Genomic DNA, 15,095 nt, shown 5'->3' with positions numbered 1-15,095 from the left:
GACCAGAATAGAAAGTAGACCCTTTTCTGAGGCCAATAACAAGTCATTAGAGACTCTAACTAGTGCAGTTTCCGTACTGTGGTGAGGTCTAAACCCCGACTGAAAGTCTTCAAAGTGGCTGTTGTCCTGTAGGTGGCAGTAAAGCTGCTTAACTACAACTCTTTCTAGGATTTTAGAAATAAAGGGGAGGTTTGATATTGGTCTATAGTTGGCCAAGATGCTAGGATCCAAACTGGGCTTTTTCAGAAGAGGTTTAACAACTGCATATTTAAAAGACTGTGGCACGTAACCCGTTTCCAGAGAGGCATTTATCATTGTTAATATGGGATCATTAATTAGGGGAAAAGTTTCTTTAAAAAGTCTAGTGGGAATTGGGTCTAACAGACACGTTGAGGATTTGGAGGACGTAATAATTGATGTTATTTCCGCTTGATCCACAATAGTGAAGCAGTCTAATGTTACAGAGGTTTCTATGGATGCCTCCATTTCTACCGCTTCAGCCTGTTCTGGGCTGATAGTAGGAATAACTTGATTTAACTTATGTCTAATATTTGAGATTTTACTATCGAAAATTGTAAGAAAATCATCAGAGCTGAGAGAAACAGGAACATGTGGTTCTACTGAGCTCTGACTGCGAGTTAATTTAGCAATAGTGCTAAAAAGAAATCTTGGGTTGTTTCCATTCTCTGATATTAAGGTTGAAAAGTACTGGCTTCTAGCTCTACGCAGAGCTTTTTTATAATTTAATAGGCTATGTTTCCAGATATCCAGAGACTGCTCTGAACCGGAGCGGCGCCATTCTCTTTCCAACTTACGGGTTTCTTGTTTAATAGAACGAGTTTCAGCGTTTAACCACGGTGCTACTCGGTTTTGTCTAACGAAATTAGGTTTCAAGGGGGCAACAACATCGAGTGTACTCCTGAGGGCTTGTAAGGCCTCATTAACAAAGTGGTAATTTATACTAGGACTGATGCTATGGGAGCTGGACTCAGAGTATTTTCTCAGAATATCACTAAGTACTGGCTGAACTGTGTGTTTAAACTCAGACACAGAACGGTCAGTTAAGGTTCTTCTAAGCTGTTTCTTATTCACTGGGGCAGAAGGATGTTCCAGTGTAAACTGGAAGGTAATCATAAAGTGATCAGAAATGATTGGGTTAAGAGGAAGGACACTCAGCTGGCTGATCTCTATACCATGGGTTAGAACAAGATCCAGGGTGTGCTTATGACAGTGAGTGGGTTCATTCACACTTTGGGTGAAACCAACATCATCTAATAAAGCTGCAAAAGCCTTTCCTAGGCAGTCACTGGGGTCATCAACATGAATATTAAAATCCCCTAATATTATAATTTGATCAGAATCTAAGACAATAGTCGATAGGAAGTCAGAAAACTCAGTTAAAATTTCTGAATATGGGCCGGGGGGGGGGGGGGGGCGATAAATAATTATGAGTAAAACAGGTTTTCGAGTTTTCCTGTTTGAATTATGAATTATAAGCATTTTTAACTTTAGGGCTGAGAAGTAAGCTAGACTGCGATATTACTGCCAAACCACCTCCTTTCCCTGAAATCCTGGATTTCTGATAGTTAGCATAAGTGGGGGGGGTTGCTTCATTCAATCTAACATAGTCATCCTGTTGGAGCCAAGTTTCTGTTAAGGCTAAAAGACTGAGGTTGTTATCAGTGATTAACTCATTTTACTAAGAGGTACTTGGAGGAAATGGATCGAATGTTTAATAAACCGCATTTAATTACATCATAATTCTGCTTGTGAGAACTGCTGTCTGTCACTTTAAGGTTTCTATGACGCGCTCCTTTCATTTGTCTTTCAGCACATAAGCTAAAGCTCGAACCTGCTTGACTTTCCCTGCATGGGTTTTGCACCGGCACTAAACCTAAGGGAGGCTCAGAGGAGCGTTTTACATTGCTGCTCTGCGCCCGGGTCTCGTCTCTGGATTGTCAGGTTAACAGACTAAGGCTAGCAGAAATGTTTCTAGAAAGAAGAGCGGCACCGTCCCGAGTAGGATGGACGCCGTCTCTCCGCATGAGACCGGGCTTCCCCCAAAACGCGCTCCAGTTATCCACAAAACCAACGCCGTTTTCTGGGCCCCATCTAGAAAGCCAGCGGTTAAATGATGAAAAGCGGCTGTACATTTCATCACTGACTAAGTTCGGCAGGGGACCAGAGCAAATTACAGTGTCGGACATCGTCTTAGCCAGTTTACACACCGAAGCTACGTTTAACTTAACCACCTCTGATTGTCTCCGTCGGGCATCATTACCGCCTGCGTGAATCACGACTCGACGGAACCTGGACTTACTCTGAGCTAACATCCTAAGGTTCGCCTCGATGTCACCAACTCTGGCCCCCGGATAACACCTGACTGTAGCCGCTGGGAGCTCCACGTTTCTAACTTCAGAAGAGCCTATAACCAGAGTTGAGTGTTCAGCGGGTGTGTCGCTGAGGGGGGAGAACCTATTACTAACGTGGAGTCTCGGATGCTCTAAATCTTTGCGTTTAGCACTATGTTTCCTCCCAACCGGTACAAACCCCTGACTGTCTCCCGGCTGTTGGGAGGGCGCTGGGGTGCTAACTAAGTTAGCCCTGGTAGTGCGGCCCGCGCTACGAGTAACGACCTGGCTAGCCGGCTTAGCTTCCACTGTGCGGAGCTGCGCACAGTGGAAGCTGCTCCAGCCTGGCCTCCAAGTCTAACACAAGACTACACTTAACAGGGGCGTGGTTTGAGCAACGACATGTGAAGACGTTAAGCCTTGTGGCTCCGCAGAAATACCCGATTTTTCGGTTAAATACTAAACATCTATCGTCCTGAACTGATTCACCTTCTCCAGAAACGCTCTCTCAGACCGAACAGAAGACGTTCATTCATGATGTCTGGATCAAGAAGCACCAAAAAGTTAGAGGCTGCCAAAGCTACCGAGAGCAGCCCCGGCTCGTCGGATACAGCTAAGCTAATGGATGCTATCACGAACTCGGAGAAAACAGTACTGGCTAAGATTGCTACGCTGGATATCAAAATTTAATCTAAATGCCAAATGCTAAACGAAAATATGGAGTCGCTCCGACGGGATTTCAAAGATCAACTCGAAGGTCTGAGAAGCAAATTTAATGCTAAGCTAAGTCCACTGGATGCTAGCATTGCAGAAAATCGGGCCCAGATAGCTAGCTTGGAGAATGCTACAAACAACTACTCCGACAGAGTGGTGAACATGGAGGAAGAAATGTGCCGCTTAAAAGCTACTGTGACGGCCCTGATGGAGAAGACAGAGGACCTGGAGGGAAGGCAACGCCGCTGCAATATTCGCATTCTCGGGGTAAAGGAGCAGTTTGAAGTTGGCACGCGGCCTGTTGACTCGGTGGCTAAGCTACTTCAGGATGTTTTGGGCATGGATTCGGCCCCCACGCTGGATAGAGCGCACCGCAGCCTGCAGTCTACCCCGGCCAAAGGAAAGCAACCCCGGCCACTGATAGTGAAGTTTCACTACTATCAAGAAAAGCTGGATGTGCTTCGCAGAGCTGCTAGGAAAGAGTCTCTGGAGTATGATGGCAACAAGATCCTTATTTTTCCTGATCTTCCAGCCACAGTGGCAAAGAGAAGAGGAGCCTTTAAAGAGGTTAAAGAGCTGCTGCGAGGATGCCAGGGTGTGAAATATGGGATGCTGTACCCTGCGAGGCTGAGAATTTCTTCAAGCTTGGGTGAGAAAATATTCCTAGATCCCGCTGCAGCCAAAGACTACACCCAGAAACATCTGATGCAGAACAACCAGCAGGAAGACTGAGAAAAATGAAGGAGAGTGTTCTGGAGAGGGAGGTTTGTTACATTTTAGTTTAGATTCTGTTAGACGGGAATATTTTGTATCCTAGGTATTTTCTGTAATGAGCATTGTGGTTGGTGAATATAGTGGTTGGACAGGTTTACATGGTACACCAGCTCATTGGGGGGGAGGGGGGGAGATTCGGGTTTATTGTGTTTAATATGTGTGTTAATTTTTTGGTTTGTAGATTTTGTTTTGTTTTTGTTACAGCTCCAAATATATATACCTCATCCTTGTGTGGGTGTGCACCTTTCCGAGAGGATGAAACCTAAGTAAACTTACTAATCTAAGGCAAACAGTGGGGCCCAACTCAGTGACATTTATTACATGGAACGTAAAGGGGCTTAATAATCTGGTCAAACGGAGGAGAGTCTTTACACATTTGCTGAGTTTCAAACCAGATATAGTCTTTCTCCAGGAAACGCATCTGCGTTCCGCTGATGCTCATAAGTTAACACACAGCTTTTTTTCACAGACACATCACTCTGCTTTTGACACAAAGGCAAGAGGGGTTGCCATACTTATTAGAAAAAAACTTTCATTTGTCTGTACAAATGTGATTCAGGATGCTAATGGTCGTTTTGTTATTGTGGCTGGTAAATTGTATAACACCCCTGTTCTTTTGGTTAATGTCTATGCCCCTAATTGGGACAACCCACAATTTTTCACAAGGCTTATTGCCAAGTTGACAGGTTTAGACACTCATCACCTCATTATGGGTGGAGATCTGAACTTAGTTCTTGATCCGATTCTTGACAGATCAAGCACACGTCAGTCAGCAGCGATACCTAAATCAGTTTCTGTTCTCAACACATTCATTCAAAACTATGGTGTCTCTGACCCGCTGCGTATTATTGAGCCATCAGCAAAACATTACTCTTTCTTTTCTCCAGTACATCATTCATACTCAAGGATCGATTACTTTTTGGTAGATAATATTTTTACTTCTCGGATCACTAATTGTAAATATCATGCTATTGTTATTTCGGACCATGCTCCTGTACAATTAGACCTTTCATTTCCCACGGCTCATGCCCCGCAACAACGGGTATGGAGATTTGACTCAACCTTGTTATCAGATGAAGAATTTTGCAAATATATTTCCTCCCACATTGATCTCTTTTTGGAAATAAACGACACACCCGATGTTTCTAAAACTCTAATATGGGAGTCTCTTAAAGCATATTTACGCGGGCAAATAATCTCTTTTACAGCTCAAAAGAACAAAAAGTGTGGTGAGAGACTTAGGGAATAAACCAAGCTCATAGCAAATCTGGACGTGCAGTATGCCAGCAACCCAACACCTGATTTATACAAACAAAAGCTTTTGCTGCAATCTGAATTTGAAACATTATCAATTAAAGCAACAGAGAAGTTACTACTCAGAACAAGGCAAAAAGTATATGAGCATGGGGAAAAACCAAGCAGATTGCTCTCACACCAGTTGCGACAATCAATTTCTAATCATTCAATAACAGAGATCAAAACGGACTCAACTCAAATAGTGACGGACCCCAAACAAATTAATACAGCTTTTAAGAACTACTATCAAAGTCTCTATGCCAGTCAAAGTACATGTAATTCCGATGAAATTGAAGCTTTTTTGGAAAAACTAAATATTCCTTCGATGGAATCAGATCAACAACAGACACTTGAGAGACATATTTCTGTGGCTGAAATATTGACGGCAATTGGTTCATTACAGAAGGGCAAAGCTCCAGCTCCTGATGGATTTCCATCAGACTTTTACAAGGTGTTTTCTAACAAACTTGCCTCTCTACTCTGCATGATGTTTGCAGAAATTCATGCATCGTCTAAACTGCCTCAAACATTATCCCAAGCCACGATTTCAGTAATCTTAAAAAAAGGCCGGGACCCCCAGAAGTGCGAATCATATCGACCAATTAGTCTACTTAATGTGGACTACAAGATTTTAACCAAAGTCCTAGCGCTTCGCCTGGAAAAAATAGCCCCCAGTGTTATTCACGAAGACCAGACAGGCTTTATTGCTGGCCGCCAGTCATATTTTAACACCAGGCGTTTGTTTAATATTTTATATTCCGCCCACTCAGTTGATTCTCCAGAGCTAATTGTCTCACTTGATGCTGAGAAGGCCTTCGACTGTGTGGAGTGGGGATATCTGCTGGCTGTACTGCGCAAGTTTGGCTTTGGTTCAGGGTTCATATCCTGGATTAAAACTTTGTATTCAATGCCCCTCTCATCTGTTCGCACTAATAGTACCGTCTCTGAGTATTTCGCCTTACATAGAGGCACCCGTCAGGGATGCCCGTTGAGCCCACTACTTTTTGATTTTGCAATTGAGCCGCTGGCAATAGCCCTACGAACAGACAAGGGAATTAATGGGATTAGTCGGGGTGGAGAGGTACACAAAACTTCATTGTATGCTGACGACTTACTTTTATACATTACGAACCCAGAGGAGTCTATTCCGAGGATGTTAGAATTACTTAGCTCCTTTGGATCTTTATCAGGGTACAAACTGAATTTAGGAAAAAGTATCCTTTTTCCTATTAACCAACTGGCAAGAGACTTGGATTATTCAAAATTTCCACTTACAGTGGAAAATAAATCATTGGCTTATCTTGGAATTCAAATTACTAATAATTATAATACTCTTTTTAAATACAACTTTTCCTCACTTTTGGAGAAAACAAAGGCAGATCTGGCCAGATGGTCAGCTATACCAGTTTCTCTAGCAGGGCGAATTAACACGATCAAAATGGCAGTTCTGCCTAAATTTATGTATTTTTTCCAGATGATTCCCCTTTTTCTCCCTAAGGTGTTCTTTATGAAGTTAGATGGACTCATATCTTCATTTATATGGAATAAAAAATGCCCAAGAATACGTAGGTCCACATTGCAACGTTCTAAATCTGAAGGTGGTTTTGGCTTGCCAAATTTTAAATATTATTACTGGTCAGCAAATATTATAAAACTATCAATTTGGCTCCGCACTTTTAAAGAAAACAGAGGACCCCTTTGGTCCACCATGGAAATCACCTCTGATCTCCCCGCGTCACCAGTGTCATTTATGTGTGCCTCATTGCCAATAACTGAAAAAATTAGCTTCAGAAACCCAGTGATTATAAACACCCTTAAGATCTGGTTCCAATGTCGTCGCCACTTTGGGTTTAAGCGGACTCTCATTTACTCACCAATCTCCTCTAATCCATTTTTCCCACCTGCCCTAAATGATTTTGGTTTTAAAACATAGCATAAAAAAGGAGTAGTCCTTTTTACTGATTTATTTGTTGATGGTTCATTTATGTCTTTTGAAAGCATCTGTAAAAATTTTGATATCCCCAAGTCTCATTTTTTTAGATACCTACAGGTCCGCAGTTTTGCAGGGAAACACTTTACTAGTTATCCAATACAACCACTCCCCGGTACTCTCGAAAATTGCCTGCAATCTCAACCCACCACCAGAGGTCAGATCTCGCAAATATATAACCAACTACATCACATTGACACTACATCACTAAGTCAGTTGAAAAACTCCTGGGAGCAAGACCTGAATTCTGAGATTCCAGAGGAAATCTGAAACACAAGATTTACCCTCATACATTCAACATCCATCTGCATTAGACACAGTTTGACACAATTCAAAGTTTTTCATCGCTAATACTTAACGAAGGCTAAGCTGGCAAGGATATACAACAGCAGTGACGATCGATGCCCAAGATGTAACCATTCACCTGCTACGATGAGTCACATGTTTTGGTCATGCACTGCCTTAGATAAGATCTGGGATTCTGTTTTTAAAACATTTTCAAATCTGTGTGGGAGGAAAATAGATCCCAATCCATTCACAACAGTGTTTGGTGCTCTCCCGAATACAGATGGACTAAATTCATATCAAACGAACGCAATAGCTTTTCTATCTCTCCTGGCACGTAGACTAATTCTAGTGAAGTGGAAGGATGAACAGCCCCCTTCCTTTGTCCAATGGGTGAGAGAAGCCATGATGTGTTTACAAATGGAATACCTTAGGTATAATATACAGGGCTCAACGGGCAAATATTATAAAATGTGGGCACCTTTCATAACATATATTGAGGGTCTGCCATTTACATGAGGTAAGGGGTTTTAAAGAATAGATCAGCGATTTTAAGAGGGAGCTGCAGTGTATGTGTATTTAAGTGTGTTTTTGTTCTGTTTTGTTGTTGTTTATTTTCCCTATAAGAGTATGTTTGTGTATTTATACAAATATATATATATATATATATATATATATATATGGACCATTTCTGACTTATATATGTCGTAACATTTGTTATTTTTGGTCTATTTCGTTGACTTATTTGGGTTTTTGTTGTTGTCTGTTTTATAAAAAATTTACTAAGGGAATCTATAAGCAAGCTGTGTTTCACATGCCACTGGTTGGCAGGTTTAATGTTACTCTCATTTGTATAGATCTGTATATGTACGTATATATGTATATACTTGGTTCTTACTTATTTCACCTTCTACGACTGTACAGTTTTAAAGCTGTTTTTTTTTATGTATGTGTGTTTCTATAAAAAATTGAAAATCTTTAAATAAAGAGTTAAAAAAAAAAAAGACTACACTTAACACACCTACCGCTATATTCACTAAAGGAGGCAGGATCATCACTAAACATATGGCACATGGGGCAGGAGAGAGGAGGAGAGGTGGAAAGAGTGGTGGCCATGCTAGGTTCTAAGCTAAGGCTAGCGGTGTTTAGGTAAAGAGAAGTGGTTTATTTAGCAAAAATAGAAAGTGAACAGCAAGCGGTTTAACAGTGGTGTATTCGCTAATAAAAGGTACTAGATGTGAATTTTAACCCAGATAACCCTTAGAGTAAGCAATAGTAGTCAAGCTAATGCCAAACAAGAGGACAGCAGTCAGACACGACTAGTACTGGGAATAGCTCACCCGGAAATGACGTCACAGGAAACAGCGCCACCGCTGTTTGGAAGCACACGCAGCAGCTGCTCCAGAATGATGATCTCCCCGATCTGATCCTTCGTGTGTTGCTCTGGTCGGATCCAGCGCATAGTGGCCCTCCAGTCGGTGGTACATCTCGGTTGGATTCTCCCCGGATGGCACCACAACAGACCGGAATTGCTGATGATAAGTCTCTGGCGAGATGTCAAATTGAGATGTCAAATTCACCAGGAGTGCTTCTTTCAGGTCTTTGTAGATGTGGGCTTGCTGCTCGTCCATTGCCGTGTAGGCCTCCACCACCTTCCCGGACAGCAGTGGTACCAGGCGACATGCCCCATCATCTGGCCATCTCCATGTTCTGACAATCCATTAACAGCGTAGCAGATAATCTTCTATGTCCTCACCTGTCTAATATTGAGTGACCTTTGGCTCCATGTAAGGTCTCCAATCAGGTGACTGTAGACTGGCGCCGCCCTGCGGTTGGTCTGACCAGCTGGAGTCCTACTGTGCCACTGGATGCCGTGGATGGGACGTTGCAGCTGGTGTTGGCAGATCCAACACCTCACTGTGGCTACTCACTGTGGATGAGCTTGGTACAGCGGCATGGGGACTGGCGTTCTGCCGCCAACCAGAATGGCGCTCTTACTGGGAAATAGAGGCTTGCAAACCTTGGAGTGCAGCAATGAAGCGGTCTTCTCGCTGATTCTGTCCGTGAAGAAAGTCTCTTATCATGGCGGCCAAGTTGCTTTTTGAGCCTTTGGTCGGGCCTGAAGAACCAGCAGAGGCACCAGGATCCACCTCCTCTTCCTCCGAGGATGAATGGAACGAAGGAGGGACTGTGTCTGATGTTGCATCCATCTCTTCCTTCTGGGAACGCAGACCTTTGTGTCTCACCATTTTGTGGCCGGCCATCTGCAAATCCCACTTCTGACACCAATTATGTCATGGGTCCCTCAGGGAAATAAAGGCAGAGGAGCCAAAGTGAGAGTTTCTGGGTTTTAATTTCAGGAACAGGCCAACATTAATAGAACAGAACACAAGGACACATCAGCATGTGACTTCCTCTATTCAACTCCCTGTTTCCTGTAACAGTTCCTCTTTTTAAATCATAAGCGTGGCTCTTCATTAGTCCAAAAATAAGGAGTTTTACATTGTTCTGCAAAACATAAGTAAACATACAGAAATAAAAAGTTTCATCCAAAAAAACATCATCTCTTAATTACAAAGGATCAAATCAATCTCCTTTAAAATAAAATACAAATGACCGATGCGTCAAATAAACCGGTGTGTCGGTGACTACTTCCGGGTAAACAAACGAACTCTAATGATGGTGGCGTGTGAGCTTTGTGTACGTGTATGCGTGAGGATAAACAGTCGGCAACCCAGTGTGCACCCAGGGCCACCTGTAGGGGAACAGGGATCAAAAGAAAAAGGTAAGTCAACGTAAATGAATGACGTGTTTGCAGGTCCGTGTGTCACTGTATGCGTGTCAATGCGCACATGGGTGTGTTTGCGCACGTGTGCATGTGTGTGTGCGAACGCAGCAGCTGATGGTGCTACTAGAGCTGTGACGGTGTCGAATTTTTCATCACCGCGGTGATGAACCACCAGGGGGCGCGGTGTCGCGGTTAACCGCAGCCCCCCCCAAAAAAAAAAAAACACAAAATCCCCCGGCGGCCGCATCGGAAATAAATACAGTTACAACGTACTATTCTTTGTTAACAATGACAACAAATGACAACAACTAACAACTACATATCTAACTTGTGAACTTACTATAGGTGTTGTAGATTGACTGTGTGTGAGCGCGGAGCGTCTTGTGTAGGAATAGGAGGAAGGTGCGCACACGTGTGTTGGGGGTGTGTGTTGATTCTTCTGCAGCGGACCGCTCTGGAGCTGCACACAAGTTTCACCTGTGCTCTCTGGTACAGACATCTTCTCAGAATATTATTTATTGCCCAGTAATAAACAGACTGCAGACACTTTGTCACCTCTCCGGTTGCCATGAAGCCTTACACCCATGAAGAAGGCGGGGCAGGAGGCTCCGCTTTTGTTTATATAGACACGTAACGTTACGCTGCAAAAAATAGTTCCCAAACAAAACATGTAGTGATTTTCATGGAAATCTAACAGCGCGCGTTCATGTTTGGTGTTACGGATTGAAGGAGGACAGTAACACCCCCCCCCCCAACACAAAATCCTCCGGTGGGCGGCCGTGTCGCGCACTTAGGAACGCACGCAGCTTGTAATGGAAATGAATACAATGGAAATTAATAATTAGAAAGCAGTAAATGTGTCGTATTCCCTCACGAGACGGAAACTTCTGTTGTAGAATAAGGATGTTTGCTTCTGAAAGCACGCGCCTGTTTGTGTAAACGGAGCCGCGTGCCACGTGCAGCGCGAAGGCAGACACTGAGAGCACGAGCGCCGTGGGAGAAAAGGAGACAACAGTCTGAAAGAAAGAAAGTCTGAACACAGGACTAGCAGAAAAAGGAAATTATCAGCAAAGATGAATGTGTTTATTATAGTTCCAAACACGCACCATATGCAAAACGTAAAAAAAAAAAAAAAAAAAGTGCGTAAAAAAAGTGCGGTGATGCGGTTATCGTCACAGCCCTAGGTGCTACACCGTCACAGTAGACTTTAACCACTTCTGCTTGATCAGACTGATGACATAGGATTAAGCCTCCAAGAATGATTGGTGGAGACAGTTAAAGGGGCGGGACTTTTCCGAAAACAGCTGTAGCTGCAGCTAAATCACCGTCATTCTTATCAAAATGTATTTAATAGAATCAAATAAACACAAAGAAAAAATTATTTTACGATCTTTCATATTCCTAACTACTCAGTGTTTTATCAGGACCTGTTTGGATGAACACAGAGCTGATATCCTGGAGATGGTAAATGTTTTTAGATCAGTGAAAATGGGTAATTTCCCACGGCACACCTGACCATCTCCCACGGCACACTAGTGTGCCGCGGAACACCAGTTGAAAAACACTGCTATAGAAAATGTATAGATAAAGCTGAAGGTCAGAGTTTCAAGCAGCAGCCACCAAATCTTAATGATCATTTGAAGTCATTGGCAGAGTGAGTGGACCACACTCAAACCACACCACAGAAGAGTGGACCAAAATTCCTCCTGAAATGTGCAGAAACCTGATAATCAACTACAGGAAACCTCTAACCTCGGTGTTTGCTAAAGGATTTTGCCACAAAGTACGGGTCGGTGTAAATACTTATTTCTTTCAATGAAATGCAATTAAGTTTTTTTTAAATCTTTACAGTTCTGGTTCTGCCTTTCTCTGTTAAAATTAAATTCTATCTCTCAAGCTTTCCTTTTTCACAAGATATTGTTTTTTCAAGGCAAACCCATGAAGCAATAGGGGTAAAAAATCACAGTTTTCACTATTATTATCTTCATGGTAAATCTGGTATTTGGACTGCATCCCAGTAAAATAGAATTGTTCTTAATGATGTCAGTTTCCCTTTCTTGTTTGAGGTATTTTTCTTCCCTCTCTTTCCAGCAGTCACACTGCATTGGACTCTGATAAACATGGTGACAGCTCAGTGGTTTGAACAGAAATGCACCCTTAGATTCCAACACAAGTCATGTCTGACAACCACATTTAGTTACCCAGTGTGACATCTGCGATATGACTGGCTGGCTTCTACCTGGATTAATCGTAATTAAAGGAGTGCTGCTTTCTCCCTGGGAATGACAGCTTCCCGATAAGACCCTGCCATCCTACTGGTCACACCAGCCAGTCAACTGTCATTCACAGCAGGTATGTCCTGCCCTGATATCAGAAATATCTAGGACTTCTTGAACGGGGCTTACTGAGTTTTTTCATGGAGGAAAATATGGACTTATCACCTACGCTCTTGGGATGTGTGATCTGAAAATCAAAGAGTAACAGCAGTGGTGTGGAAGAAGGAGATAAGCAATAAAATATTTCTGTAAATGTTCTGGCAGTGCTTTTTGGAATGTATTTTTAATCCATAAATATTAAAGGAAAGCCATAGTTTCTTACTTGGCCCGATGCATTATTGATCGTGCTGATGATCGTAATAATTGATCTCAATCAATCATTTCTAAAATCACTCGATCTTGCTAATAAAGTTATAGTGGTAAACAAACATTGTGGAACATCCCAAGGACCATAATTGAGAACCCATGGCCGAAACTCATCTGATTTTTACGATAACGTACCACAATAAACAATTTCTTTTTTTGGATATAGTTTTACGACCTCCCCAGTGTGTTAACTGCTGCTGGCCAAAAGTGTAAAGGCTCCAGCAGCCCCGTGCCTCCAAGACGGATTAATGACCCACTAAGCTGAAAATTGGGTAACACTTTATATTAAGTGTATAAAAGTTATTCCTTAACAAGCTTTGTTCCCACGCTAACATGCATTATAAATTAATTTATAGGGTGTTAGTAAGACATTTATTAGTACAATAAGTCTAATAAGGTTTATTAAATTACTTAGTTAACACATTTACAAGCATTATTATTAGAATGTTTTTAAGATGCTGATGATGCATTTATTGATATTATAGGTGCCTAACAAATCTGTCAGTGTTAATAAGCTTAATAAGATTTATTAACAACCTTTGTTAACAAATTAAGAAGTATTATTATTGTTTGGGGTTCCAGTAAGATATTTATTAGCATTATAGATGTCTGACACAAGCCTAAGTGTTCATATAATAAGTTATATTGACTAACTTAACAATTTAATAGGCTTTATTAATGTGTCAGATGCTAGTAAGATATTTATTAGCATTATGGATGTCTTGCAAATACCTGAAAGTGTTAATAAGATTTATTAACATCTAAAGTCAGACCATTGTCTTCAAAATCCATATTACTAAACTGCTTATAAGCTTTGCAATTGTATCAATTAACTTTGTTAACATTTTATTAATGGTTTTGCAGCAGTGAGCTCCCCCAGGGGATGGGTGCTCAGAAAACCATTTGGTGGATTAACCCCCACAATCCAACCCCTTGATGCTGAGTGTCAAGCAGGGAAGAATGGGGTCCCATTTTTAGAGTAAAAAAGTCCAAGAAATAGTTACAAACACAAGATTTAAAGCAGCTTAAATTAAGAGTCACAAATCTTGACCGAAGAACGTCCTCGCCCAGCCGGACTTCGTCCCCAGAGCCGGCTGTTCCAGTTGATGGTCAGAAATCTCTTCCGTCACATGCATCAGGACCTGCAGGCAAAAGCACCTGCCAGTACCAGAAGCTACCAAAGCTGCCATAGGCTATCCTGAGGAGCGTGGCTACACTTTCATTTACTCACACGGAAGGCAGAGCCCCCCGTCTGCCTCTGCATGTATCCAGGGTCACACACTCCTTCGCCGAGTCACTTCTGGCAGGCCTTCCTCTAACGCGCTGAGACCCCTGCATGGAAAAACCAGTCTGCCACCAGCCTTCTTACTTATTACAACCAGTCTGCAGTGTTGCTTTGCTTACTAACACAACAGGCAAGGTCCTGACCTTGAGTGTAGATTGCATTGCAGATCTGGCAACCCCAGAAGTCCAATCGCTCCCGGGACCCGCATGCCCAATAGCTCCCCGGTGCCCTGCTTCCGGAGAGGGACGTTCTGTGTTTTCTTCCTCTGGTTCCTTATATTTCCTCTTAATCAGGGTCAGGTGCTACTCATCAAAGGGGCATGTCCACTCGCATCATGCAAAAAGTTTGTGATAGAAGGGGGGGGTAGATGGCCACAGTGATGGAATAACCGATGCGTTTGGGCTCCTGCCTTAATCACTTTTACCTTTACAGGGCTCCAGACTAACTTTTTTCACTAGGAGCACAGTGGCCCCCAACTGAAAATTTTAGGGGCACAACCAGAAAATTTAGGGGCGCATACCGTAAATCAACATGCTAACCAAATCTACTAATTTCCACTGTATTACTAATAAATACTTTAATAATATATGCAAAAATTACAATGTGCTGTTTCTAATTCAGTGTCACATTTTAATCTGCACTTTTGAAGATGCAACAACAAGGTAAACTGACAAAAGCATCGCTGTCATGACAGTACAAATAAGTAAAGAAAACGGATGGAAATGTATGATGGTGACACCAAATAAGTGCAGCCAATATGCACAATAAGCGTGTTTGAGATCACCCAGGTGGACTCAACGCTGCACAGATCACCTGGTGTGTGACGTATATTTTTGTTTTTGCTCAAACATCTCCTGTCAATCAATCACAAGAAAGGGGCGGGAGCAAGGCCCCAGCCTGAGCGAACGCAGCTGGAAATTTAGTACTGCACTGACTGAAAGCTGCCCTGATGACTACAAAACAATGCATT

This window comes from Oryzias latipes, chromosome 3 (assembly GCF_053564925.1).
Source record: "Oryzias latipes strain Hd-rR chromosome 3, Olatipes_Hd-rR_3.1".
Lineage (NCBI taxonomy): Eukaryota > Metazoa > Chordata > Actinopteri > Beloniformes > Adrianichthyidae > Oryzias > Oryzias latipes.
This window is presented reverse-complemented; position numbering follows the sequence as displayed.